Here is a 26980-nt window from a genome sequence, read left to right on the forward strand (position 1 = left end):
CTTCTCAAACCTTGAACCATTGCTCCCTGATTCTGTTCCCCTAAACTGTCCCTGAATACTAAGGTCCAGCACCAGCCAAAATGCACCAAGAACATGAGGCTGAGTGATCAGCATACACTGCAGCCCATCACTGGGCTCACAGATCAGTGGCCAGCCACAGAGAGACATGCGTGCCCCTGAGGAGTCCTATGGGCACACTTGGCTGCAGAAAATGTTAAACACTTATTACTTTGTAGATATCTGTAGCCATGTCAGTTTTTTTTTAATGACGGTATAAACATTCATAGAGACAGAGATGGCCAGGTGCCCTCTTTCATTGACAGTGGCACTGCTAATACAGTATGTTATTTATAGTATTCTGGCACCGCACAAGCTAGATAAATGATCATGCCCACCTTGGGGAATTATCTGAAGAAAATAGCTTTTAAGCCTACTTGTACAAAGATGTTTATAGCCATCTTATTTGTAATAGCACCTAACTGGAAACAATCCAGATACTCAACAATTAGGGAGTGATTAAACAAACTTTGGAGCTTTAACATGGTGCTAAAGTCTGTGGTAATGAAAACGATGAATATCTGGACCATGTACATATTTAGACAGCCTATCTAAAACAATGCTGTATTAAAAAAGAGAACATACAGTATTTCAAGCACAATGTGATAAAATGTTGAAACAATGTGAAAACCATGTCTAAACAATGAGCAGAACAGAAGAGACCACCTTCTTTATAATTAATGCTTAGAGTGAATGAGAACTTTGTATTATCTTTACGGTAGTTTAAGGTTGGTTGTTTTAAACATACAAATATAAAGCTGTTTTAAAATACAGTGACTAAAGATAGTATTTATTGCTGTGCTATAAAAAGCATTAAAACCATCCACATACATAAGTCTGCCCATTCATTTAATGAGTACTTCTGACTTTGTACCACAAGAGTAACATAAATTGGTGGCCCTAGAGCAGTCAGTGCATGAAAACAATATAAAATTGGCCTTACCTAAAAGTCAGTGTTACTTTTGCTTTCAGTAATGGTCACAATTTGAATCAAGATATAAATCAACGTCAAGAATTCCACAGCTGAATAATCAAATGGAGAATCAGAGCCAGATGACCAGAACTGGGTCAGAAGCACAGGAGAGGGACATGTGGGAAGATGATCAGGATCATAGGAGTGTAGATCAAAGGGAGAAGAGCCCCGCCCTGGACGATTGGCTCAGTGGTAGTGTCGACCCAGCATTTGGATGTCCCAGGTTCAATTCTTGGTCAGGGCACACAGGAGAAGTGACCATCTGCTTCCCCACCTCTCTCTCTCTCTCTCTCTCTCTCTCTCTCTCTCTCTCTCTCTCCCCCCCTTCCTGCAACCATGGCTCGATTATTTCGAGCATGTAGGCTCCAGACACTGAGGATGGCTCCGTGGAGCCTCCACCTCAGTGAAAAAATAGCTCGGTTGCAAGCATGGCCTCAAATGGGCAGAGCACTGGCACTAGACCAGGGGTTACCAGGTAGATCCTGGTCGGAGCGCATGTAGTAGTCTATCTCCCCTGCTTTCACTTGGAAAAAGGAGGAAAAGAAAAAGAATAAAAAGGGAGAATAAAAAGTCCAATTCCACTGGACTAAGGAATTGACTGAGAAGCAGATCCAAGAAGGCCTTGGTACCAGGTCAGCATCTCGGGGGCACTTTCAGTCTCCTCTGCCCTTGTGTTCAGAGTTTAGGTAAAGTGACACAGGAAACCCTTGGGCAGGACCCATCTTAGCTTTTCTAGAAAGAGTTCATGCACTTTTCAGTCAGGTTATTACACACTTAAGTCATATAAATTCAGAGTTTGAAACAAACAATATAATTTTGAGTGACGGATACCACAATGCACTGGTCTCGGTCATATTGTTAGAATGTTTATTTCCTATTGCTGCAATAAATCAAGTAGTTAATTGCAATAAAATGAACAAAATCCTTGAATGTCATGCTTTGCTAAGCATTTAACAGGAGGGCTTTGTCATAGAATTATTCGTGTAAGGATTTCTTTACAAATTTTGTGGTCAAACCCCAGATTCCTTCTTGCTGCGGGGTTCTCGTTTAGTAAGAGGCATCTGTCTTCATTCTGCTCTCTGTTCATTAGGTCAAATGAGAAGGCAAAAAGCCCTCTGTGAAGGTTAACAAAGCTCTGTTTATCCTTAGGCTTTTTCACAACAGTTTTTCTGATATTGAACCAGTCAACTTTTTCCAGCTGTTCAAATCAGCAAGAACCATTGATTCATGGGTGCTACATTAAAAGCAATTTCCACTGCTCATTTCCAGCCATTCCCACTAGTCAGCTCTTCTGAATCACGATAGCTATTAAATGAACACGTATGCAAGGGGCAGGTCTGCCTCTCACTCTGTGAGTTCGGATGGGCTTTGACATCACCAAAGATCAGCTGAAACGAGATCATTCCTCTTAGTGTAAAGTAATGAAAAGAGGACAATTTTCAGCCAGGAAACCTGGGATTTAGTTCCTCTTTGGTTACGTTGTGCATACAAAGAATCTTAGGATCCTCACCTCTTACACAGGAGTGATAGCATTACTTGCCTTTCAGGGTTATTATGAAGATCAAATAAAATGTTCATTAATGCAGAAATGGTAATTAAGCTCTACAGCATTATTTTATTCTTTTTAGAGGAATGCTGCTTTGGTAGCTAACGTGTTCGTTTTCTATGTTGGCTTCATTCTTACTACCCTTGTTCAAGGCTTATTTAATAATGTGACCTAGGACCCTGGACAGGTAGCTCAGTTGGTTAGAGAGTAATCTTGATATGCCAAGGTTGCGAGTTAGATCCCTGGCCTGGGCAAATCCAGGAATCAACCAATGAACACATAAATAACTGGAACAGCAAATCAATGTTTCTCTCTCTCTCTCTTCCTCCCTCCATCCCTCCTTCCTCTCTCTCTACAATCAACAAATAAAGTGACCTCAGGTTATTACCAGAAAAGTCTTGCTTCTCTTTTTGGTCTTCTCTCTGTGTTATAAGAATTTTAGTAAATCAAATACTAACTTGAAGTAAGTTAAATGGCAGATCCTAACAAATATAAGTGTGGCCCTGGCCAGTGGATAGAGCATTGACCTAATGTTTGGACATCCCAGTTCAATTCCTGGTCAGGGCACACAGGAGAAACAACCATCTGCTTCTCTTCTCTTCCCTCTTCACCTCCCATAGCCAGTAGCTCGATTGGTTCAAGCATTGTTCCCAGGTGCTGAGGATAGCTCAGTTGGTTGAAGTGCATCAGCCTCAGGTGCTAAAAATAGTTCAGTTGATTGGAACACCAGCCTCAGATGGGGTTGCCAGGTGGATCCCAGTAAAGCACATACAGGAATCTGCTTCACTATCTCTCTTCTCTCACCAGAAAAAAAAAAAAAATTAAAAATGAAAAAATGTGTGTGTGTGTGTGTGTGTGCACGCACGTGCGCCTTCATTCCTTTATCATCTATTATAGAATGTCAACTAGGAATATGGAATGTTTTCAGATGAAATATCAAGGATGCACTATTTTGTAACTTCCCTTTATTATATAGAAGTATCTAATAGTATTTCTTTTTCAAACTTTTGTCTACTTTCTTAGAGATGATGATTCTCACCTACAACCCAGGCAAGTACTTAAAGTAAGAATTATCTTGTGAATAAGTGGTTCTCAACCCCTGACTGCAGTTAGAAACAGCTCAAGAGTTTGAGCACAATACATATATAAGCCCATTCCCCACCCTGGAGTTTTTCATTTTATGGGTTGTGGATTAGTCTCAGCCACACCCCCTTTTTTAAAGATACTCTCATGATTCAAATCAAGGCTGGAATCACTGATTTACACTCTGATTAACTAGAGGTAAGAAATCCTTGGGCCATGATTATGATCTGACCAGTCTATATTTAGATCAACTGGAAGACTATCAGAGCTGCTACCTAAATTCTGCTGTGGATACACCATTATATTGAGAAATGCATGAACTCTGGAGTCAGTATGGGGCAAAAATCTGGCTTTGCCCCATTCTAACTGTTACCATCAGTGGGTGATAAGTGTATCTTATCATACAGGGCTGATGTGAGGTTTATATCAGGAAATATACTTACTATCAGGTACTCAAAAGTGATAGCTCTATTGATAATTAATGCAACAAAAGAGGTCCCAATTTCCTCCTATAAGAAGTAAACAAACAGAATAAATAAGGTCAAGACCACTACCTTGATGCTGAAACTGGAGAGTAGGGTCTACCAGCTAAATCAAATAAAAACTTCCTAGTTCTATGATATCTGATCATATTCCTCTTGAAATAAGAGATTAAATGGAACTTTTCTCATTGTCTTAAGTCTCTGCTGAGATCTCAAAGCTGACCAATTGACAATCATATACCATCACATTTCAAAGAGAGGTACTTCCCCATCCATGCAAGACATGCCAGGGTGTGTAGCGAACTCGGTTCAGTGGCCTCTTACCCCATCACCAGTTCCAGGGCACAGCATGTTGCTGAATGGTGTTAGGCTAGAGCCATCTTTAAAGGATCTTCCCCAAGAGATTCCCTTGAGAGCAGGACACCCTTAGCCCAAAGATCAGCACCTGAGAGGAGGTCAGCTGGAGAGTACACCAAAGATGCCAAAATTGAGTGATTTGCCAAAGTGTCCTGGTGATGAGGAATGAGGTGGTAGAGACATGAGGAAATCACACACCTGCCCCAAGAGCCGAAGGGCCAGCATCTGGACATCTACCATGACAAAGAACAGAGATGCCAGATCACAGCAGCCCCACCTGGGTGAGAACTTGCTGTCTTTCTCACATCCCTCCATTTTTTCCTGACCCTGGCCAAGCCAGGGGCAGCACAGTGCACAGGGTACAGAGGAGAGGCAAGTATCAGAAAAATAAAGTGAAGCAAAAGACAGTGTCTCCATCCCTGCTTGACTGCCTTCTAAGTCGAAGCTGGGAAACAATTTCTTTAAATTGGATGAGAGATTGGAGGTTTGAGTTAGATGACATTTGACTTTTCAATAACTAGAAAATGAAACTCTTCTACTGCCCCAAAGTGGAATCTATGAGATGAGTGAAATCTGTGGAATGAAATTTTAAAAAAAGAATCTATGAGGTGAACCCAAGATAACAGTCAGGAAGGAAGAACCCATAGAACAGATTTGAGGAAATCATTTCAGAAAAATTAATGAATGATATTTTATGACTGCCTCCTACCCATATGAACTCATATTATATTCTTGTGTATATTTCAACCCATGCAGAGGGCGCAGTGCTTCCTACCAGTGCAAGAGTCTAACGGCCCAGATGGCTTGAAGTTGCATCAGGGCTCTTCTGACATAGAGCATCCTAGTCCTGTAAGAGCTCTATTTCTTTCAAGCTCAAGAGTTTCGGAGCTTGAAATTGGGGCCAGCCATTAGCTCACATGTCATGTAACTTACTCAATTCTTATGACACATCAGGAGACAGGTCATTAGATTGCTTCTAGTTCTTCCTGTGGTCTTTGTGCTTTGTTGTATTACGCATTTCTCCTGATGGTCCTAACCCCCTAATAGATAAGGGGATGTAGAGAATGTTGGAAGCATAGGCGTGAGGGTCAGACTGACCTGAGTCTGAGTCCTGGCTCTGTCAGTAACAGCATGACCCTGGGAGGTTTCTTAGCCTCTCTGGCCTTGGTTTTCTCAACAAAATGGGCATAATATCCACTTTATAGGATTATTTTAAGGATTAAATGAAAGAGCCTTTAACACAGTTCCTAGCAAGTAAGTTCTCAATACAGTGGTACCTTGAGATATGAATTTAATTCATTCTGTAACTGAGCTTGTAAGTCAGTCAACTCGTATATCAAACTGTCATACTGGACCCGTGTGCCAATGCGCCAACTAGCGGCAGCTTCCTGAATCACAACTCGAATCTCAGAATTTCACTCGGATCTCGAACAGAAATACCGAATGACTCGTAGCTTGTATCTTAAAAAAAATCCATATGTTGGTCTGTTCGTATCTCAAGGTACCATTGTAACTGTAGATTGTAACATAATAATGATGGCGATGATTACATTAATATCCATTATATTAAAAGGATCTTTTCAAAGCAACCTGTTATATTTATTATTGGGTAATAACACATATTATTACCCCAACACATAAAGGAAACTTTCTCCTCGTATATATTGGGGAAGAAGAGTGTCATCACAGACCCACCGGGGTTTCCCATCCTTCCCCACTGCTTCTCCACATTTCTCCTCCACCCAGAGGTCCCCGTCCCCTCCCAGCTCCCGCCCTGCCATGGATCACAGGCCCTCTGTGCCCAGTGGTTGCAGTGCAGAAGTTATAGACACAGACCCCTGGAACAAATGCAAACCGAGGGGTGACTGTGGGCCAGCCCATCTCCCCTTTGCCTTACTCCTTTATTTTCCTCACAACCACCACCTCGCAAGAGTGGACGAGTGGTTCAGATTTCCTTGGGGGGTGAGCAATGATTAAAGAGAATTTCAAAAGAGGCATATATTTCTTTTTAATTACCTACTTCATCAGACTATCCCCTAGGGCGATAAAAGCTCCAGAAGAAATCAATCCTTTCACTGCTGTCTTCTTGAAGGCACCCTCAAGTTCCTAGGCTTGCTCCCTTTATACTCAGCTTTTTCCACCACCCTTTTGCACATCTACTGAGAACATTTCAACCCACCCTTTGGGAAATTTGAGTCCACCCAGTAAATTGTTTCAATTGAGATTTTAGCACCTTTTTCTGAAGGAGTTTCTCCCCAAGGCTGAGTCATTCAGTTTCAAGTCTAAACTTTAGACTAATGTTCCTCTAGGGCCATCAGAGTCGCCTCGGATCTCATACGTCCACTGGCCTTCTAGGCTAGGATGAGGACTGGGAGTCTGGTCTCATTCAAGATCTCTCCACCCAGACAGTTGTGGCCAAGCCTTCTTATTCTTCTGTGTATCGAATAGGTGGGACCACCCGGCCCACCTTACCCCTGATCCATACAGCTATACATTTCCTAAGCACAAACTCTAAGTAAGTCAGGGCTTTAAAACTGGTACCAAGGGGAAAAAAACCAAAACACCTTTTTCTACTTGAAAGACTCTATCTCTCTCACACTTTTCCCAGAATGGGGTTGGTGCCCACCTTCTTATGCAAAACATGGTTAGCCACTTCCATCATCCCTCTGTTCCTCCTCTTCCTGTCTCATTGTACCAATCCTCACTCCATCATGAGTTGCTTAAAATAGCAATTTTTCTAACCTTTTAGTGGGTGTTCGCTTAACTACAAAAATGCCCAGCCAAAGCTTTGAAATTACCATTTATATTGATGTAATTAAGTTCTCTAACAAGATGCCTCCCTTTTCTCCTAGCTACATTATGATATTATTTTCTTGGTTGCCTTTTTATGTAGATGGGGCATAAATGCAGAGATCTCCACTTTAGATTTTTATTTGCTGGAACTGTGTCAGGAGATGAATGCAAATTACTGTTTATCCAGCAAACGCTTACATAGCACTTCCGATGTGCCAGCCAGTGTTCTAAATGTCTGATTACAAACATTGGCACTATTAGTCCTCATGACAACCCTATAGTCAGGCATTATTATCACCTTCACCTCCACATGAGGGAACGCAGCACAGAGAGGGTAAGTAACTCAGTCAAGGACATGACACACAGCTAGTGAGTAAGTAGTAGGGTTATATCCAGGCAGCCTGGATATGGGGACAGTGCATTAGCAAGTACACCACACTGTCGTTCACACCATTTTCTCATTCTTTATATCACTGAAAAAAAAGTTCCTGACCTAGGTGATTTTACTACTATTTTTGAATCTGGAAGGAACAGGGTTCTAAATGTCTGAGTGCCTTTTCCAAGTCACAATGAGATCTCAAATTTAGAACAGTCTTGTAAATCCAAAACATGGCTACAGTATTCTGCCTTCTGCCTGCCTGGGTCTATCTGGGTAGTCTCTGAGGGATGAACATGAAGGAGTTTTTGCTATAGAATTTTATTTCCTCACTGACTTGATCAGGTCTCTAACACAGAGCACATGTGCCCAGGGGTCCTATAATGAACTCATTTTGTATATTACAGAGAAAGCCATAAATTATCTCTACATAAAGTGAGCATAGACAAGGCGGTCATATTCTGTGAACATTGTAATATACCTTAACCAAAATTGTATTTTCCTCCCTGAAAACAGAGATAAACACTACATTGTTTTGACTTGTGGATCATTGGATCTTATATTTACTTTATATAGTTCTCAAAAGAATTCATAGAGATTAATAGTCATTTTAATCTGCTCTTAGAAAGGAAAAATGAGCCCTGGAGGGTTGGCTCAGCGGTAGAGCGTCGGCCTAGCGTGCGGAGGACCCGGGTTCGATTTCCGGCCAGGGCACACAGGAGAAGCGCCCATTTGCTTCTCCACCCCTCCGCCGCGCCTTCCTCTCTGTCTCTCTCTTCCCCTCCTGCAGCCGAGGCTCCATTGGAGCAAAAATGGCCCGGGCGCTGGGGATGGCTCTGTGGCCTCTGCCCCAGGCGCTAGAGTGGCTCTGGTCGCAACATGGCGACGCCCAGGATGGGCAGAGCATTGCCCCCTGGTAGGCAGAGCATCGCCCCATGGTGGGCGTGCCGGGTGGATCCCGGTCGGGCGCATGCGGGTGTCTGTCTGACTGTCTCTCCCTGTTTTCAGCTTCAGAAAAATGCAAAAAAAAAAAAAGAAGAAAGGACAAATATCACCCTGGCCAGAGAGCTCAGTTGGTTAGAGCATCGGTCTGAAATGCAGAGGCTGCCAGTTCAATGCCCGGTCAGGACACATACAGGAACACCTTGATGATCTTCTCTCTCTCTCTCTCTCTCTCTCTCTCTTCCTCCTTCTCTCTCTAAAATCAATAAAATAAACACAAAAGAAATAGAAAGTATTAAAAAACAAAAATATTGCACATGCAATAGACCTGCAGTAACTACTACTTTATGAAATGAACAATTCATATTTTGATCATTTTTAGTGTAACCTGGGTCTTCTAAGAGAACATTTATCAATAGCTCTAATTTTTTTTAATTTTTTTATTTATTTATTCATTTTAGAGAGGAGAGGGAGAGAAAGAGAGAGAGAGAGAGAGAGAGGAGAGGAGGAGGAGCTGGTAGCATCAACTCCCATATGTGCCTTGACCAGGCAAGCCCAGGGTTTTGAACCGGTGACCTCAGCATTTCCAGGTCGACGCTTTATCCACTGCGCCACCACAGGTCAGGCAGCTCTAATTTTTTGTTGTTGTTGTTTTGGTACCTAAAGTGTTGTTTATTCTCTATCATCCTGTTAAAATTTTATTGTTTTTATGCCAGAACTGTGAAATGCATAAAATATAGATTAGTAAACAAAAAAGGGATCTCAGTACAGAAAATATGTTTAATATTGATCCTGGGGAGAGCAAAGAGGACAAGACAAGGCTTAAACAAAAATATTTGGAATACCCAAGGAGCTACTCTTTTGAGCCCTAGTCTCTCAATGACCGTATTTAATAAGCACATCAGCTAAAAAAGACCAGCAAAAAGTTCAATGATTTAAAAGATAAGCAAATGTAGACATACTTTGTACTGCAAAGTGCCAATTTCAATAGAGCCATTAAAATAGACAATATTTGAGAAAGATCATTAATAAAAGTGTTAGTTACTCAACCCAAATTAATGTTAGACATATGAGTTTACAGCATTTTATTGCTAGTGTTTTAAAACTCTATGAGCAAGTTTAAATACTTGTTTGTCAAACTTAAAAGTCTCTTAAACTTTATAGAAAATCTACTACAATATCAAATACTGATCATCATAAATCTACATGAAATACCTTTGTAACAGAGATAGATGTTCATATGTTAGCAAGGTGCTATGATCCTAAAATAGGCCAATTTCAAGGAATCTAATAATTATGGATTGTCATAGTAACTATAAAAATGTTATTACATTAAATGTAACAGTTATATACGTGAGCCATACATGAAACTCAAGTAGTTAGGACTTTGAAGATCTATTTCAAAGCATCAACAATACTCCCAGCAGGACAATCTTTAGGATCTTCGTTAGTGCATACAGAGAAGAGCTCAGTTACTTTCTGGTACTTTTCATCCAGTTCTTCCCTATTAATAGGTGGCTCAGGTGTTAAGGCTACATAGTATGCATCTTCATCAAAGTCACTCTCATCGAAAGTTTTATCTTTCTCTTAATCATCATCTGAAGGGGTGATGTGCAGAGTAAACTGTCGTCATTTCCCCCAGAATAAGGCCAAAGGCCAAAATGTCTGTCTTGTCAGTAATAATATCATTCTCCAAAGCTCCCTTGGGTTTCCAAGGCTCAGTGCCAATATAACAGACCTCAGGGTCAGTTACAGTCATATTTCTATCCAATGGTAGAGAGACTCCTACATCACAGATTATAACTGTTTCAAAATCACCTTTAATTACAATGTTTGGAGACTTTATGTCTCAATGAGGCAATTTTTTATCTTGATGCAGATACTTTAAACCTCTTGCCATGTTCAAAGCAACTTTTTAAATTATGGCTGCTGGGAAAGGACCTTAACTGTCTTTATGTCATTCTTCTATTAAATTGTCTAAAGACTTTCCACCTCCATATTCCATAGCAAGATGTAGACTACCATTGCTGGTTTCAGTGAAAGCCTGATAAGCTATAACATTTGGATGATGATGGCTTTTCAAAATCCTAGCTTTATTGGTTAGTCTCTTTTGACACATACTTTGATAATGACTATTGCATCTAGAATTACTCCTTTTCACAGCCCAAGGAGAATGAAACAAGCCTCTTGGAGATCCTTTTATAAGGTAGACACTTATCCATATGCCAAATCCAAGCTTCTGCATAAACACAGAAGTAGGAGTATATTTTATACATGGAGTTGGACAAAATGCAGATTTCTGTTTTGTTTTGTTTTTCCAGGTAATTTTCTTGGAGTTTTGAAATGATTGATTTCTTTCATTGTAATAATCACTCTAGATCCAGAGCTGTGTAGCATGGCAGTTACACTCCAGGTAGTAAAAGAGCCAGATGGCAAGAAGTTTAGGCAAACGCTGTCTTGAAAACTTGTCCCGGTGGGCCCCAAAAAGAACCTGAGGCTACCTCAGTGATGACCAGCCAATACACACACTGTGCGACAGTTGTTGCAACTTGAATCCTCCTGGCTTTTCCAAAGAGCACATGGCCCTTACATCAGTCATAAACTATGGAGTGATCAATAGCTCCAGTTTCTTTGATGGGCTGCTGGTTATTGTAATATTGAACTCCCTCGTGCCATGACATAGCATTAGTTCAAGATAAAGGTAGCAGAGATGCTATATACATTTCTGAAACTTAAGCTCTGACTAGTTAAGATTTCCCACCTTTACACTATAGACCACTAGAATCAATCACAATATACATATTAAATACCTACTATGTGAAAATCACTGAATTGAAGATTAGAGATTCAGAAAAAAATGAGGCGTGGACCCTGGCTTCAAGGAGTTTGTGGTTTATTGAAGTAAACAGATTTACAAACAAATGCAGAGTATTGTAAGATAAGTATTGTTAAAGTTACCTACAGTATTCTTAGTTGGCACAAAGAGAGAGTGATTAATCGAACAGAATGGGCTAACAAGAGCATAGAGGGGACTTCTTGCTTTTTAGCTAGGTCTTGAAAAATGAGTAGGAGCCAGTTGAATAATGCCTAAAAAGAACAGTTCAGGATAGAAAACTTGGAAAGAACCAGATTATAGAATACCTTGAAAACATAAAGTAGTTTGGACTTCCATTTACCATTTTCAATCATGAGACACTGTAAAAGAATTTAAATGGAAGACTAATAGATTTACTGTCCATTCTAGAAAGGGCAGAGTGGTTGCACTCTGCTACTTGTATCCAAAGACCAAGGCCAAAGACAGAGGGGTTAATTAGAAATTTTTGTAAGAGCCCAAAAGAAAGACATCTAGGAACAAAACTAAGATAGATGTAGATAGATGACAGATAGGTAGGTAGGTAGGTAGATAGATAGATAGATAGATAGATAGATAGATAGATAGATAGATAGATAGATAGATAAAAGATAGATGATAGAAAGAATTGGGGGATGAAGATGGGAAAGAAATAGAAGCCAATTACTTACTTGTGTAGTTGAGGGGCATAGAAATTTATTAATTGCGTTGCTGTGGGATTTTATTACTACAGATAACCACAGGTGTGGCAGTCAGGTAAGGCCCAGGATTGGTCAGTTCAGCCGCATCCATCAGAGCCCGGGATCCCTTTCCTTCCATCTTCCCACTCTCCCCACCTCCCAAAGGCACAGTGGTGTGCTCGCTCGCAGTTGCCAGCATTACACACGGACCCTCCAACCTATGGCCGCGTAAAAGGGAGAATGGACACCCGAGTGCCCTTTCCAGAAATGAAGGAAGCATTCCAGCGGCCTTCAGCAGAGAGCTCCTCTCACACCTAATAGCCAGACTTGAGAGAAATGCCCCTGCCTAACCCATTCACTGACTGGGGAAAGGAGGCCACCACAGGCCACTGAGATCAATATGACTCAGCCGGTCTGGGGTCTGCTTGTCCTGAAGCACGGGGGTGGGACCGACAGATCCCATTACTTGGGCGCAGTCACAGGAGAATAGGGATCAGAGAGGAACCGACCTTGTCTCCTGCAGAGGAGATCGGTTTGGCTTTTCTTCCATAGTCTAGTTGGGGAGGCAAGATATGTGGGGGAGAGGTAGTAAAATTTCCCAAGTATGTATAACATAAATGGTCATGGTTGGAGACTTGGAGAATAAAGCAGGCATCTTTCATCATTTTTTATTTCTGGAAAGGAAAAATTTAGCTCCCAACCTGATGTTTGGCCCATATGACATGTAGCCCAAAATATTTAGTAAACAGCTGAAGGAAGGATATTCACTCTTTTTTTTTTTTTTCAGATGTTAGGATTTCACTGTCTATACAATGTCTCCAAACTCCCTGAATTCCTTTCCTTTTAAACCTCATCCCCTCATTCCCTCCCCACAGAGCACATAGGAACAAATCACACCTGAGACTTTACCTTCTAGCTAATTCACTCTATACTTCCAAATCAGCCCATTTTTCAAATGAGATTTTCCATAAGGGGGAAATTTTAAAGGTTCTCCACCACCAGATATCTTAGTAGGAAGAAAAAGCCTCAGAGAGCACATTATGCTTTTTTTATTTCCTGCGTAAAGCCCCAGTCTTCTGAATTCTTTTCATATTCTGGTGTTCTGTTTCTAACTACTTAGAATTATGTCTAATGCTTCTTGAAACATAAATTTGTTCCTCTGTGTTTAACACTAGTCTGACTCAATTATTTTTCAGCTTTATTATCACTGAGTAAACTGAAACCTTACAGTGAGCCTAATGAATGTATGTCTTATTCAAATAAGTCTGGTTGAATTTGATGTTTTTAATAAAGAGACACACACTCTAGAACATGATGGCTTTGTTCATAAAGTAAAAATACAGTTCTTTCTGTTGATTCACCATTGCATGAAAAATCATAGCAGTAGTGTCTGCTCCTTTGTTATACTTTGCATAACATTAAGCAGAGTATTTTATTAACATCCCTGTGTTGATAATTCCCTCATCCAGCAGGCACCCAATTTAATTGACAGTTTAAGATTTTGACCCTTCTCTAAGTGAGCCAATAGATCAAAAACCAGAGGGTTTTGCTATGCACTGGTTATTTCCCTCAACCTTGAAATGTATCCATAAGGCACTTAGTCTAAAGCCCCTTTATTGTAACAGAAAGGTCAACTTCGTCACTGTTTTTCTAACATGCTATTTGTTGAACAAGTCCTTTTTATTTTCCCCTTTTTAAAAAGTTTAGCTGGAATGCACTAATGTGATAAACTGTTGACTTTCATCCTGGTCACCCAATTTCCACACAGTCAAAAATGATCAAAGACTAAGCTATTTCTCACTTTGCTTTAATCTCACTGCTTCCACGGAAGATGGAAGTAAACAGTCACACGAGCTCCAATTACCAGTATCAAGATAAAAAAGGGAATGGCTTTCCCTTTCCACCTTTGAAATTATAAATGGATTGATGTAAAATAAATTTCAGCCTCCAGTGTGCGCTTGCTTTCCGATGGCTAAGGGTGGGTTCTGAGTAAGAAGAAATAGATGGGTGAGGGAGGAGAGGAATCTGGTTACTAGGCAGTCTCAGTGAGAACCCTGACAGCACAGACAGGTGTCCGTTACCAGATTCAGCTTACCTTTGCTTTTTGATTATTTAGGTTAAAATTCTATTGGAAAACTATAATTTAGATTTTCCCAAGATCTTATGTAGCAGATACCTCGTTAAGAGAATTAAACAATTATTAAAAGAGATCAAAAATTATAAAGAAAGGTAGAAACGATTTGTTATTATATCCCCCAGAACAGAGGCCACTGGGGAAGAATATTCTAGGGCGTGACACTGCTGCTCCTTATGGAAATTTTTAATTAGGAAAAAAGAAAAGCCTCTGAACGACTCTTGTGCATTTGGGTTGTAACTCTTTCTTTTTGTCCTGGTTAGAATCTTCATTGCTTCTTTGATAGAATTGCCCTTTTATTTGTATAATTTAACTAAAATAATTGGTTACCTTGTATCTGTCTTAAAAATAACTCTCCCATAAAACCATTTTTTTTCCTCAGCTCTATGATACTTTGGGGGGAATATATCCAAATCTTAAGAATCAATCCAATACTGTATCTGTGAAAATGTTGATTCCCTAGCCCATGTCTGAGCTAAGATGGAGTGGCCCCTACCTCCTGTCCAAGCTGAGGTCTATGCTGGCGTGTTTTTCTTGCCTTTCAGGGTAAACTGACAATCCTTTGGCTGGCTGATTTAAATTTCAAAGTGGATAGACCATCCCTCTACCATCAATTAGCATTATAGAACAGCAGCTCTCCAAGGATCTTTCCAAAGTTAACCTTGAGTTGTCAGTGAGGCAGATAGTTCTAAGACCAGATGAAAGAGTGGTGTGAGGGGAAATGGAGGGCCATTCCTCTGTGCCTGTGTTCATGTCCTGGGCCACATGTTTCTGTCATGATCATCTGCTTCCTTTTGGACTGGCCTTCACTGAATTGTGCTTTATTATTTGTCTTTGACTTTTATTGGACTCGGTTTAATCATTGGTTGTATGAATTATGTCTCAACATTTGAGTGGTGGCCATTATGTAATTTTATCTCCCCTCTCTATGTAAAAGTTATTCTGTAGTTTAATGTAAAATATAACTTGATCTCCCCTGAGAAACTGTCATTTTTATTCCTTTCATGTTTAAAAAAATTATGTACCTAAGTTATCACGTTTCTCATTTTTGCACTGGCTGTCAGGAAGCTCAAATACATAAAGAAGGCCTCCAGCTATTACTAAAAAATAACTTCTATTTTAACTTATCTGATGGTTTATAACTGGGGTCCGTTTTTTCATTTCTTTTTTATTTGTCTTATAATTATATCTTCTCCTTTATGCCCTTGAATTCTTTGTTGGAAAGAGATGGTATACAGGTAATTTCAACAATTAAAGTAGTCTTGTTTTAGTATAATAATTTTCAGATTTTAAAACATGTGAAGGATTTTGTAAAGAAACGGCAATCAGATATTTTATCTTTTCTCAAAGGACAAGGTTAAATATAAATAAACATAATGGATTGCTCTAGACATTAAGCAGTACTTAGTAAAAATAAAGGTTCTTATCTCGTGAGCTAGGTTGATGAGGGAGAGTGCAGGAACATAGTTGAGAAGCCATGAAATGAAAGACAATTTTGGCAGTTTTTTCACATTACCTTAAATATGCCATTACTGTAACACTGAGTTATAGTTAGACTGTCTATAATTTTGATACCTTATTAGCTGTTGGCTTATTTAAAATATGACCTATGATTTAGTCATTCCCAGTATATAGCACAATATCTGACGTATAGTACAGCTTCAGTAAATGTTTTTGAATGCCAAGTGAGTTTTTACCTATTCAGAGGCATTCCCATGTGAAGTAATATTTCAAGATGCTTTCCAATCTTATGGCTTCAATAAAAGCAATTTCATTTATGTTGCCATAGACACCATTTCATATTACAGTGTTTGATGAAGCTACTTGTTTCTATAAGAAATTTTCTGTGAGTAGATCATATATTATCAGATTAAAATAAACCTATATTCAACCAGTTGTCTAACTGTTCATAAAATGTATCAAAATCAACTCTAGAAAACATACCATTACATTTAAAAATCAAGGAAAATTAACATATATGAGGGAGATTTTTTTAATTTACTAACTTTTGATAAAAATAATAGTTCAGCAAAATGTAAAGAGAAAGTTTGAACAATTTTTCAAATCAAATCATTAAACCTGATTTTAAATGTTTTTATTGAGGTACAATTGACATATAACATTTCAGAGTTTCAGATATACACCATAATGATTTGATATTTGCATACACTGAAAAATGATCACCACAATAAATCTGGTTACCATGTCACCATACAAAGTTACAAAAACTTTTTTTTTCTCATGATGAGAACTTGTAATATTTATCTCTCGGTAACTAGCAAATGCACACTATGATATTATAATCTATAGTTGCCATGGTGTCTATTACTCCCCATGGCTTTTATTTTATAATTGGAAATTTGTACATCTTGACCCCGTTCACCCTTTTTTTTTTTTTTTTTTTTTTTTCTGAAGCTGGAAACGGGGAGAGACAGACAGACTCCCGCATGCGCCCGACCGGGATCCACCCGGCACGCCCACCAGGGGCGATGCTCTGCCCACCAGGGGGCGATGCTCTGCCCCTCCGGGCATCGCTCTGTCTCGACCAGAGCCACTCTAGCGCCTGGGGCAGAGGCCAAGGAGCCATCCCCAGCGCCCAGGCCATCTTTGCTCCAATGGAGCCTTGGCTGCGGGAGGGGAAGAGAGAGACAGAGAGGAAGGAGGGGAGGGGTGTGGAGAAGCAATGGGCGCTTCCTTTATGTGCCCTGGCTGGGAATCGAACCTGGGTCCCCCGCACGCCAGGCCGACGCTCTACCACTGAGCCAACCGGCCAGGGCCCCGTTCACCCTTTTTACCCTTGCCTCAAACCACCTCCCATTAGGCAACCGCCACTCTGTTCTCTGTATCTCTAAGTTTTGTTTTGTTTCTGATTCCACTTATAAGTGAAATCATATGGCACTCTGTCTGACTTATTTCACTTAGCATAATACCCTCAAGGTCCATCCATATCATCCCAAATAGCAAGATATCATTCTTTTTTCTGGCTGAGTAGTACATACCACATCTGCTTTATACATTCATCCATAGATGGAAACTCAGGTTGTTTCCATGTGTGTTGGCTATGGCAAATAATGCTGCAATGAACATAGGGGCATATACAGAGTAGAGCAAAATAGGTTTATAGTTGTGAGTATGCAAAACAAAGTTTATTCTTATATTATCATTTATTAATTATTGTGTTATTTTCCATATGAAAAACTGCAAACCTATTTTGCCCCACCCTGTATATCTTTTAGAATTAGTGTTCTGGGGTTTTTTGGAACAATCCCAGAAGTAGACATGCCGGGTCATATCGTAGTTCTATTTTAAGCTTTTTGAGAAACCACCATGCTATTTTCCAGAGTGACTGCACTAATTTATATTCCCACCAATAGTACACAAAGGTTCCCTTTTTTGCTCCTCCTTACCAACACTTGTTGTTTCTTGTCTTTTAGATAATAGTCATTCTAACAGGCATGAGGTAATATCTCACTGTGGTTTTGACTTGCATTTCCCTGAAGATTAGTGATGCTGAGCATCTTTTCATGTACCTGTTAGAATAAGGTCTATTCAGATCCTATATTCATTTTTTTTCTTTTAGTCAGATTGTTTGTATTTTTGCTAGTATGACTTTTTTATGTACTTTGGATGTTACCCCCTTATCAGCTAGGTGATTGGAAAACATTTTCTCTCATTCAGTAGGTTGCCTTTTGATTTTGTTTATTGTTTACTTTGCTGTGCAGAAGCTTTTTGGTTTGATGTAGTCCCACTTGTTTGTTTTGCTTTTGTTGACTTTGCTTTTGGAGTCAGAGCCAAAAAATCATTATCAAGACTGATGTCAAGGAGCTTACAACCTATATTATCTTATAGGATTTTTATTGTTTTAGATCTCACATTTAAGTCTTTAGTTCATTTTGTGTTAATTTTTGTGTATGGTATAAGATAGTAGTCTAGTTTTATTATTTTACACATGGCTGTCCATTTTTCCTAATACCATTTATTAAAGAGACTGTCCCTTTCCCCATTGCATATTCTTGCCTCTTTTATCATAAATTTTTTATTTTTTTTTTTGTATTTTTCTGAAGCTGGAAATGGGGAGGCAGTCAGACAGACTCCCGCATGCGCCCGACCGGGATCCACCCGGCACGCCCACCAGGGGGCGATGCTCTGCCCATCCGGGGCATCGCTCTGTTGCGACCAGAGCCACTCTAGCGCCTGGGGCAGAGGCCATGGAGCTATCCCCAGTGCCCGGGCCATCTTTTGCTCCATTGGAGCCTCGGCTGCGGGAGGGGAAGAGAGAGACAGAGAGGAAGGAGAGGGGGAGGGGTGGAGAGGCAGATGGGCGCCTCTCCTGTGTGGCCTGGCCGGGAATCGAACCCGGGACTCCTGCACGCCAGGCCGACGCTCTACCACTGAGCCAACCGGCCAGGGCCTTTTATCATAAATTAATTGACCATACATGCATGGGTTTATTTCTGGACTGTCTAGTCTGTTCCATTGATCTATGTGTGAGTTTTTATGCCAGTACTATACCATTTTAATTACTATGGTTTTGAGGTCCTGGCCACAAGTTGGCTCAGTGGTAGAGTGTTGGCCTGGCATGTAGAAGTCCCGGGTTTGATTCCCAGTCAGGGCACACAGAAGAAGCAACCATCTGGTTCTCTACCCCTCCCCCTCCCTTTCTCTCTCTCTCTCTCTCTCTCTCTCTCTCTCTCTCTCTCTTCCCCTCTAGCCATGGCTTGAATGAGCAATTTGGCCCCAGATCCTAAGGATGGTTCCATGGCCTCTCCTCAGGACCTAGAATAGCTTGGTTGCCAAGCAACAGAGCAGCAGCCCAAGATAGGCAGAACATCTCCCCAGACAGGGGTTGCCAGGTGGATCCGGGTTAGGGCAAATGTATGAATCTGTCTCTGCCTCCCCGCACCTCACTTAGTAAAAAAGAAAAAAAAATTACTATGGCTTTGTAATATAGTTTGAAATCAAAGCACTTTCAACATTGTTCTTCAAATTGCTTTGTCTGTTCAGGGTCTTTTGTGGTTCCATCTAAATTTTAAGATTGTTCTATTTTTATAGAAATGACATTGGACTTGTGATAGGGATTACATTGAATCTGTAGATTACTTTGGGTAATATGGGTATTTTAACAATATTAATTTTTCCAGTCTCTATGTGTGGAATATCTTTCCATTTGTTGGTGTTTTCTTCAATGCCTTTTGCCTGTGTCTTCTCATTTTCACTGTACAGGCTTTCATTTCACTTTCTGGGTTAAATTTCTAATTTTTTACCACATATTCTATTCTTGTTGATATAATTGTAAATGGATTGTTTTTTTAATTTATGTTTCTAATAGTACATTGTTAGTATATATATAGAAATGCAATAAATTTTTGTATGTTGATTTTGTACCCTACAAATTTTCTAAATTTATTTCTTACACATTTTTGGTGAAGACTTCAGGATTTCTATATAGAAAATCATGTTATTCACAAATAGTGGCATTTTTATTTATTTCTTTCTTTCCAATTTGGTTGCCTTTTTGTTATTGCTTAATTGCTCTGGCTAAAACTTCCAGTCTAGTGTTCAACTCTTTATCAAGTATATCTTATTTTAATTTTATTAAGGGTTTTTTTCTGAGGTTTTTATCTTGTTCTTTTGTTTGGAGTATATGTCTGTGTTTCTTTATTTTATTTAACTCTCTGCATTTGTTTCTTTTCTTCTTTTTTTTCTAAGAATGAAAGAGATGAGAAGCATCAACCCATAGTTGAGTCACTTTAGTTGTTCATTGATTGCTTCTTATACGTGCCTTGACTAGGAGGTCCCAGCCAAGCCAGTGACTCCTTGCTCAAACCAGCAACCTTGGGCTCAGACAGCGACCTTGGGATCATGTTGAAGATCCTACACTCAAGCCGGTGACCCTGCACTCAAGCCACATTAGCCCGCACTCAAGCTGGTGGCCTTGGGGTTTTGAACCTGGAACCTCAGAGTTCTTTCTATGCCAGCATCACAAACCCACCCCTTAAATTTTGAGAAGTCATGCTTTCTAGAACACCCTAAATGACTTTTTGCGGTTTTATTCCTGGTGGCTGGCACTTGCTCTTGTCAAACTGTGAAGAGATTGTAATCTTATTTGGAAAAGAGGAGGAAAATTTAAAGCAAACCTTAAAGGGCAACCTAATTACTTTTTGAAATCTGGAATGTGTTCAAGACCCACAGACAAAAGTTTTTAGTTAACAAAATTTCTGCCTGACTTCAATAAAAGTTCTATTAATGAATTATGTATATGAACTAAGTATGTACACATATAATTTCTCCCCCTGGAATATAAGCTTTGCTGGAACAGGGATTTTTATCTGTTGTGTGCAGTGATGTATTTCTAAGTGTTAGAGTAATGCTGGGCACAAATCTGTTCTCCTTAGACATTTGTTGAATGACTGTAAAAAGTTCATGCTGAGGGAATGATAGCATTTTATTATTAGCTCTATTTCAGTTCAGATTTTTCCCATTAATTTTTTTCAGAGACACAAAATCATTGAGGCAGACAGCCTAGGAGGAGAACCATGGGACATAAAAGCATCTTACAGATAGTCAGCACTGAGCATTTCTTGGTGAAATGCCTTTTAAAATCTGGAACCTGAAGATTATTTATTCCCATGATCAAACAACCTCTGGAGTCTTTTCTACCATTAAGTCAAATGTTTATGAAGAGAAAACTGCCACCATACCATTCTCCCGACAACACATTATCATGCCATCCTGTCCACAACCCTCTCCCTAAATCCTCTTCCTCAGCAGAGCAAAATTAAAACAAAAATAAGGATATGCAAATATAAACTAGAATGAAAGTAGTAAGTACACCAAAAGTAATATCTTCAATTCAGCCTCCCTATATAACCATAGACCTTTGGGACTTTGGAATTATTTAGTATTGAAAAGCCCTCTGGTCTGGCCTGTGGTGGCTGAGTGGATTAAGTGTTGACCTGGAACACTGAGGTCGCTGGTTCGAAACCCTGGGTTTGCCTGGTCAAGGCACATATGGGAGTTGATGATTCCTATTCCTCTCCCCTTCCCTCTCTCTCCTCTCTAAAATGAATAAATAAAGTCATAAAAAAATAAAAACTTTCTGGAAACATGGCATAATACTATATTTAAATTTATTTTTTCACCCTCACAGAAGAGAGGTTCTGTTGGGGAAACAAAGGTGTCTGTTGATCCTTGTCTTTGTACCTGAGAATGGCAAATTGTGTGAATAAGACCTATCCTTGATGAGTCTTCATAGACCACATAAAGCTTAGATGCACAGCATTTATACCCTAACATAGGGGCCTTCAGCTCACTTAGCTTGAAAGAGTATTTAAAACTATATTTGGGCCTGGCCAGGCGGTGGCACAGTGGATAGAGCATTGGACTGGGACGCAGAAGATCCAGGTTTGAGATCCCGAAGTCGCCAGCTTGAGTGCGAGCTCATCTGGTTTGAGCAAAGCTCACCAGCTTGGACCCAAGGTCACTGGCTTAAGCAAGGGGTTACTCAGTCTGCTGAAGGCCCACTGTTGAGGCACATATGAGAAAGCAATCAATGAACAACTAAGGTGTTGCAATGAAAAACTGATGATTGAAGCTTCTCATCTCTCTCCCTTCCTGTCTTTGTGTCCCTATCTATCCCTCTCTCTGACTCTTTCTCTATCTCTGTGAAAAAAAAAATCAAAACACAACTATATTTGGGGTGGGGCTAACGTAGGTTTACAGTTGTTAGCATGAAAAATGATACAATAATTAATAAATAATAACTCAAGAATAAATTCTGTTTCATGTACTTACAATTACAAACCTACTTTTGCCCCACCCTGTGTATAGTTTTCAAATATATGTAGTACATATAAAGATAAAGTTGTTCACATTCTACTGTAAAGATTGAGGCCTGAGGCTCTGATTAGACCCTTCAGGGTAACAGTGAAAACCAAGCCAGTTGGTGTATATTGATCCTAAATCACAAAGCCCATAACTAGGAACACCACCCCGTTTGGTTGGTTCTCCCTTTGAATAAGGAAAATCATTGTAGATACATGAGACAGAAGAGAAAATGTGAACCTTAGATTTAAATAATTCTTTATCCTCAGACTATACCGAAAATTTAAAGGTCTAGTTTACATAAAAATCTGGAGACTTATATTTGTGATGTTTATCCACTTCACATATGCATTGCTAAAATTGGACGAAATTTCTTAGGGAAAAAATAACAGTGCATCTGCTCTCCATGAAATCTCCGTAAAAGATATTGATGTTTTTATTTGCTACAACGAGCTACCTGAATGTCATGCTATAATACAACATGACAATACGTAACCTGGGGTAATTCAGCATGGCAGCATTATTTGGGGACAGAATTTAAAGTATTTTAGATTAAGTTAACATATTAGCCAGTGTTGCACAGGATTTGCTACAGCTTTTTGAGCCTAAACACATTAACTATCACATGATCCCTGTGCATTCCTAACACCCAATAACAGCTCCCGTGGAGTTACTGTGGGAAGAAGATACCATGGCTCAGCCAGCTGTAATCTTCTCCCACTATATGACAGAGTAGGATTTCCTAAATGCTCCCTGGGGTGTCCCAGCACATTGGGTGGCAGGAGGCAAGAATCATTTTTCACTCTGTACCAACAAGCAGCTGAACTACACAGTTGAGAGGAGACTTCCTGTAGTCCCATAGGCACCAAATACATGGGCATATTAATGTGGCAGCTTGCACGGTGAGCTCAGACTTTATGTGGAGTGTGCGGTCCAGTGCCCCACGGAGGGCTTTAGCATGTGAGAGAGGCGTCTAGGAACCAGCACTTCCCAGGGCTTGTTTTTATTTTAATCTTTTTAAATATAAAAGTAATACACTGCTCACAAAAATTAGGGGATGTTTCAAAATGGATATGAAGCAATAAAAAAAGCATTTGGGGTTGTTGTTTTTTATTAAACAAGAACATGAAGAAAGCAAACAACAAGTCAAAGAAACTTGTTCAAGTATTCAAATGAGATGCAAAACCAACTTTATTTCATTGGTGAAAATGCACTATACAAAAGGCTGAAAGTACTAGAGTATCTGCACGTTCCCTGATCCCCTAATTTTGAATATATTTGAGCTGTATATTTGAATATATGTTTGTTATAAACAATTCAAACAATATAGAGATATATAGAATATAAATAAATGACTTTGCATGGGCAGCTCACACTAGCCCACTCCTATCCCCAGAAGTAATGAATAGTAATTATTTTCTGAGCCTTTTATTTTGGGACTAGGACTAAACATTTAAAGTTAATATAACCAAATAGTTTAATGACTCATAATGGGATTCATTCATAATTTAAAATCCCATTATTTCTATCATATCCCCCATTATATATCTCTAGTAAGTCCTTATTATAACTCTTTTATCAGTAACTCTTCAAATACATTACCACAATGCATTTAATTCAGGAAGGAGAACTCCTTAATGTTTATAATGTTGTGGTTGGCTTCATAGGTAATTGCTACATTTTTATAATCCACAGATTGAAAAATAGCAATAAAAAAATCTACAATGAAGTCTACAACATTTTTAAATGATTTCACATTTTTCTATCACAAGAGCATATATACACATTTGAAAAAATAATACCTACATGTACAAGACATTATTGAGGCTTCAAATAATGATTAGTATGCAAATGAATTTGTGAATCAGATCACTTGAAGAAATTTATTCACCACTGCTGGTCATGTCCACCTACCTCAACACAGACACACACACACACACACACACACACACACACACACACACACACACACAGTTCAGAAATATCAGTACTGGACTAAGGAAACCTTGCATCAAGCAGGGAAGTTCACCTAATGTAAACCCCTTAAAAGTTACAGTTGAAGCAATACTGTTCTAAATGGGTCATCATTTAATTTTTAGATATTTTATGTGTTTTGAAGAGCAAATAGGCTCTCTGTTCCAAAATAGCTCGATTATGTTTTGATTGCAACATGGGATTTTTCACGGATCTTAGATCTCAAATACTGGAGTCATTTATACAGAAGTTAATAATGGCTTTACAAAAATAAAAGCTGTATGTAGCTGTGGTGGTAGAGCATAGTGATATGCCATGTTTTCTGTCATCCTAGGGATTTCATCATTTGCTCAGCCGTATTGATTTTAAAAATACGTGTTTTCTTCTGCATGATGTTAGGTATCTGCAACGTCCAGGTCAGGAAGGGGAGAAGATGGGCTGGGGCCGTGCGTGTGGCAGAGCCGCACCTGGATGGGGGCTTACCGCCGCTCGCCCACCCCCATGACCCTTAGCAGACAAGCAGAGCCGCACCTGGATGGGGCTTGCCGCCGCTCGCCCACCCCCATGACCCTTAGCAGAAGAAGCAGAGCCGCACCTGGATGGGGCTTGCCGCCGCTCGCCCACCCCCATGACCCTTAGCAGACGAAGCAGAGCCGCACCTGGATGGGGCTTGCCGCCGCTCGCCCACCTCCATGACCCTTAGCAGACGAAGCAGAGCCGCACCTGTACGGGGGCTTGCCGCCGCTCGCCCACCTCCATGACCCTTAGCAGATGAATTTGCTCTGAGTATTTGGCCTCACTGGCTTCCTAGGCAAAGGTCTCAAAAATGAAAGAACATTTAGTCCATTTATCTAAAATTTTTCAAAAGAAGACATTTTTTTAAATTAAAGTGCACTCCGAGTGACCTATTTACACGCTCGTTCCAATCCCATAAAGTAGTGAGCAGCTCTGGCTATGCAATTAGCCCTGTGAAATAGTTGTACTTTGCTTTAATGGGGGCATATTTCACAGGTCTTTTGTATTTATTACCATATTTTCCCAAGGGAAAATGTATTACAAGGAGTACATACATAGTTGTCCTGATTTGTAACTTTTCTTAATTTTTTTTTATTTTTCACTGAAAGAGAAAAATGAATGGATTGGTATTTAGGAGCCGGACCAAAAAGATTTTAGTAGAGACTGCTTTAGGTACCAAGTCTTTGGGGTGACTACTACGTTAAATTTAATGAATTTAAGGAGAACCAGATAGTTCTTAAGGTACAGTAGTCTTACTCTTTTTTTTTTTTTTTTTTTTTTTTTTTTTTTTTTTGTATTTTTCTGAAGCTGGTAATGGGGAGGCAGTCAGACAGACTCCCGCATGTGCCCGACCAGGATCCACCCGGCATGCCCACCAGGGGGCAATGCTCTGCCCCTCCGGGGCGTTGCTCTGCAGCTACCAGAGCCACTCTAGCACCTGAGGCAGAGACCATGGAGCCATCCCCAGTGCCCGGGCCATCTTTGCTCCAATGGAGCCTTGGCTGCGGGAGGGGAAGAGAGAGACAGAGAGGGAGGGGGGAGGGTTGGAGAAGCAGATGGGCACTTCTCCTGTGTGCCCTGGCCGGGAATCGAACCCAGGACTTCCACACGCCAGGCCGACGCTCTACCACTGAGCCAACCGTCCAGGGCCAGTAGTCTTACTCTTATTCGCTGTTTTGCTTTCCACAGTTGCAGTTACCCAAGGTCAACTGCAGTTCAAAAACATTTCATGGAAAATTCCAGAAATAATTTTACATATTTTAAATTGAATTCTGTTCTGAATAGCATGGCAGAATTTCATATCCTTCAGCCCCATCCCACCTGGAACGTGAATCATCCCTTTGTCCTATTCATGCTATATAAACTACCTGCCCATTGGGCTGTCGTGGTATTGCAATGCTTCTGTTCAAGTACCTGTTATTTGACTTAACAATGGCTGGCCCCAAAGCCATTCACATAACTGTTATTATACAGTATTGTTATACTTGTTCTATTTTATTAGTAGCTATTGTTGTTAATCTCTTACTGTGCCTAATTTATAAGTGAAACTTTATTATAGATATGTATGTATAGGAAGAAACATAGAACAGTGAGTCCTCACTTAACATTGTTAATAGGTTCTACAACTTGAAGGAAAAATATTACTAGAAAGGGGACCTGGCACTTAGTGGGTCTTCCTCTAGCAGACCAGTAGTGTGTGGGTTCTTGAGTTCATGCAGGAAAGATTTCACAACACTAGTCCACATTATTTTTGAAAGTACGTTTATGAAAGCTGGGGACAGGGAAACAAGGAAGAGCTTAGAATAAAAGCTACAGGAGGGAACCTGGATGAGGCCGCTTTGGTTCTCTGAAACCGTTACAGGGAAGAAACGAGCCAAGGCAGGGCTGCTTTAGCTCACTGGCGAGTCAGAGGAAAGGGGGTCTTGGGGACAGGTTCAGGGCGTTAGCCTGGGACAAGCAGCCACTACTCATTGCTCCCCTGGTTGCAAGTCTCATGGGGACCCTTAGAGTTTAGGAATTGCATGCCTGGGAGGAAAGAGAGGGAAGGGAAAGACAGGTGTTCTGGGTCCTTTGTTTTGAGGTTTTGGGTTTTGTTTTGGGGTTTTGTGGGGGGTTTTGGTATTTTACTGAAGTGAGAAGCAGGGAGGCAGAAAGACAGACTCCCACATGTACCCGACCAGGATCCACCCGGCATGCCCACCAAGGGGCAATGCTCTGCCCATCTAGGGCCTTGGTCCATTGCAACTGGAGCCATTCTAGCACCTGAGGTGGAGGCCATGGAGCCATCCTCACCACCTGGGTCAACTTTGCTCCAATGGAGCCTTGGCTGCTGGAGAGAAAGAGAGCAATAGTGAGAAAGGAGAGGGAGAAGGCTCGAGAAGCAGATGGGCAC

At 40.3% G+C, this 26980-nt stretch overlaps 1 long non-coding RNA gene and 1 pseudogene across 1 annotated transcript in view; one reads left to right on the plus strand and one right to left on the minus strand.

The window, feature by feature from the left end:
• LOC136378656 (uncharacterized) overlaps positions 1-26980 on the plus strand; it is a 548249-nt gene that overhangs the window by 504546 nt on the left and 16723 nt on the right. The window lies entirely within an intron of this gene.
• On the minus strand, positions 10005-10970 carry LOC136378866 (lymphokine-activated killer T-cell-originated protein kinase pseudogene; annotated as a pseudogene).

The sequence above is a fragment of the Saccopteryx leptura genome, chromosome 7 (genome assembly GCF_036850995.1).
Source record: "Saccopteryx leptura isolate mSacLep1 chromosome 7, mSacLep1_pri_phased_curated, whole genome shotgun sequence".
Lineage (NCBI taxonomy): Eukaryota > Metazoa > Chordata > Mammalia > Chiroptera > Emballonuridae > Saccopteryx > Saccopteryx leptura.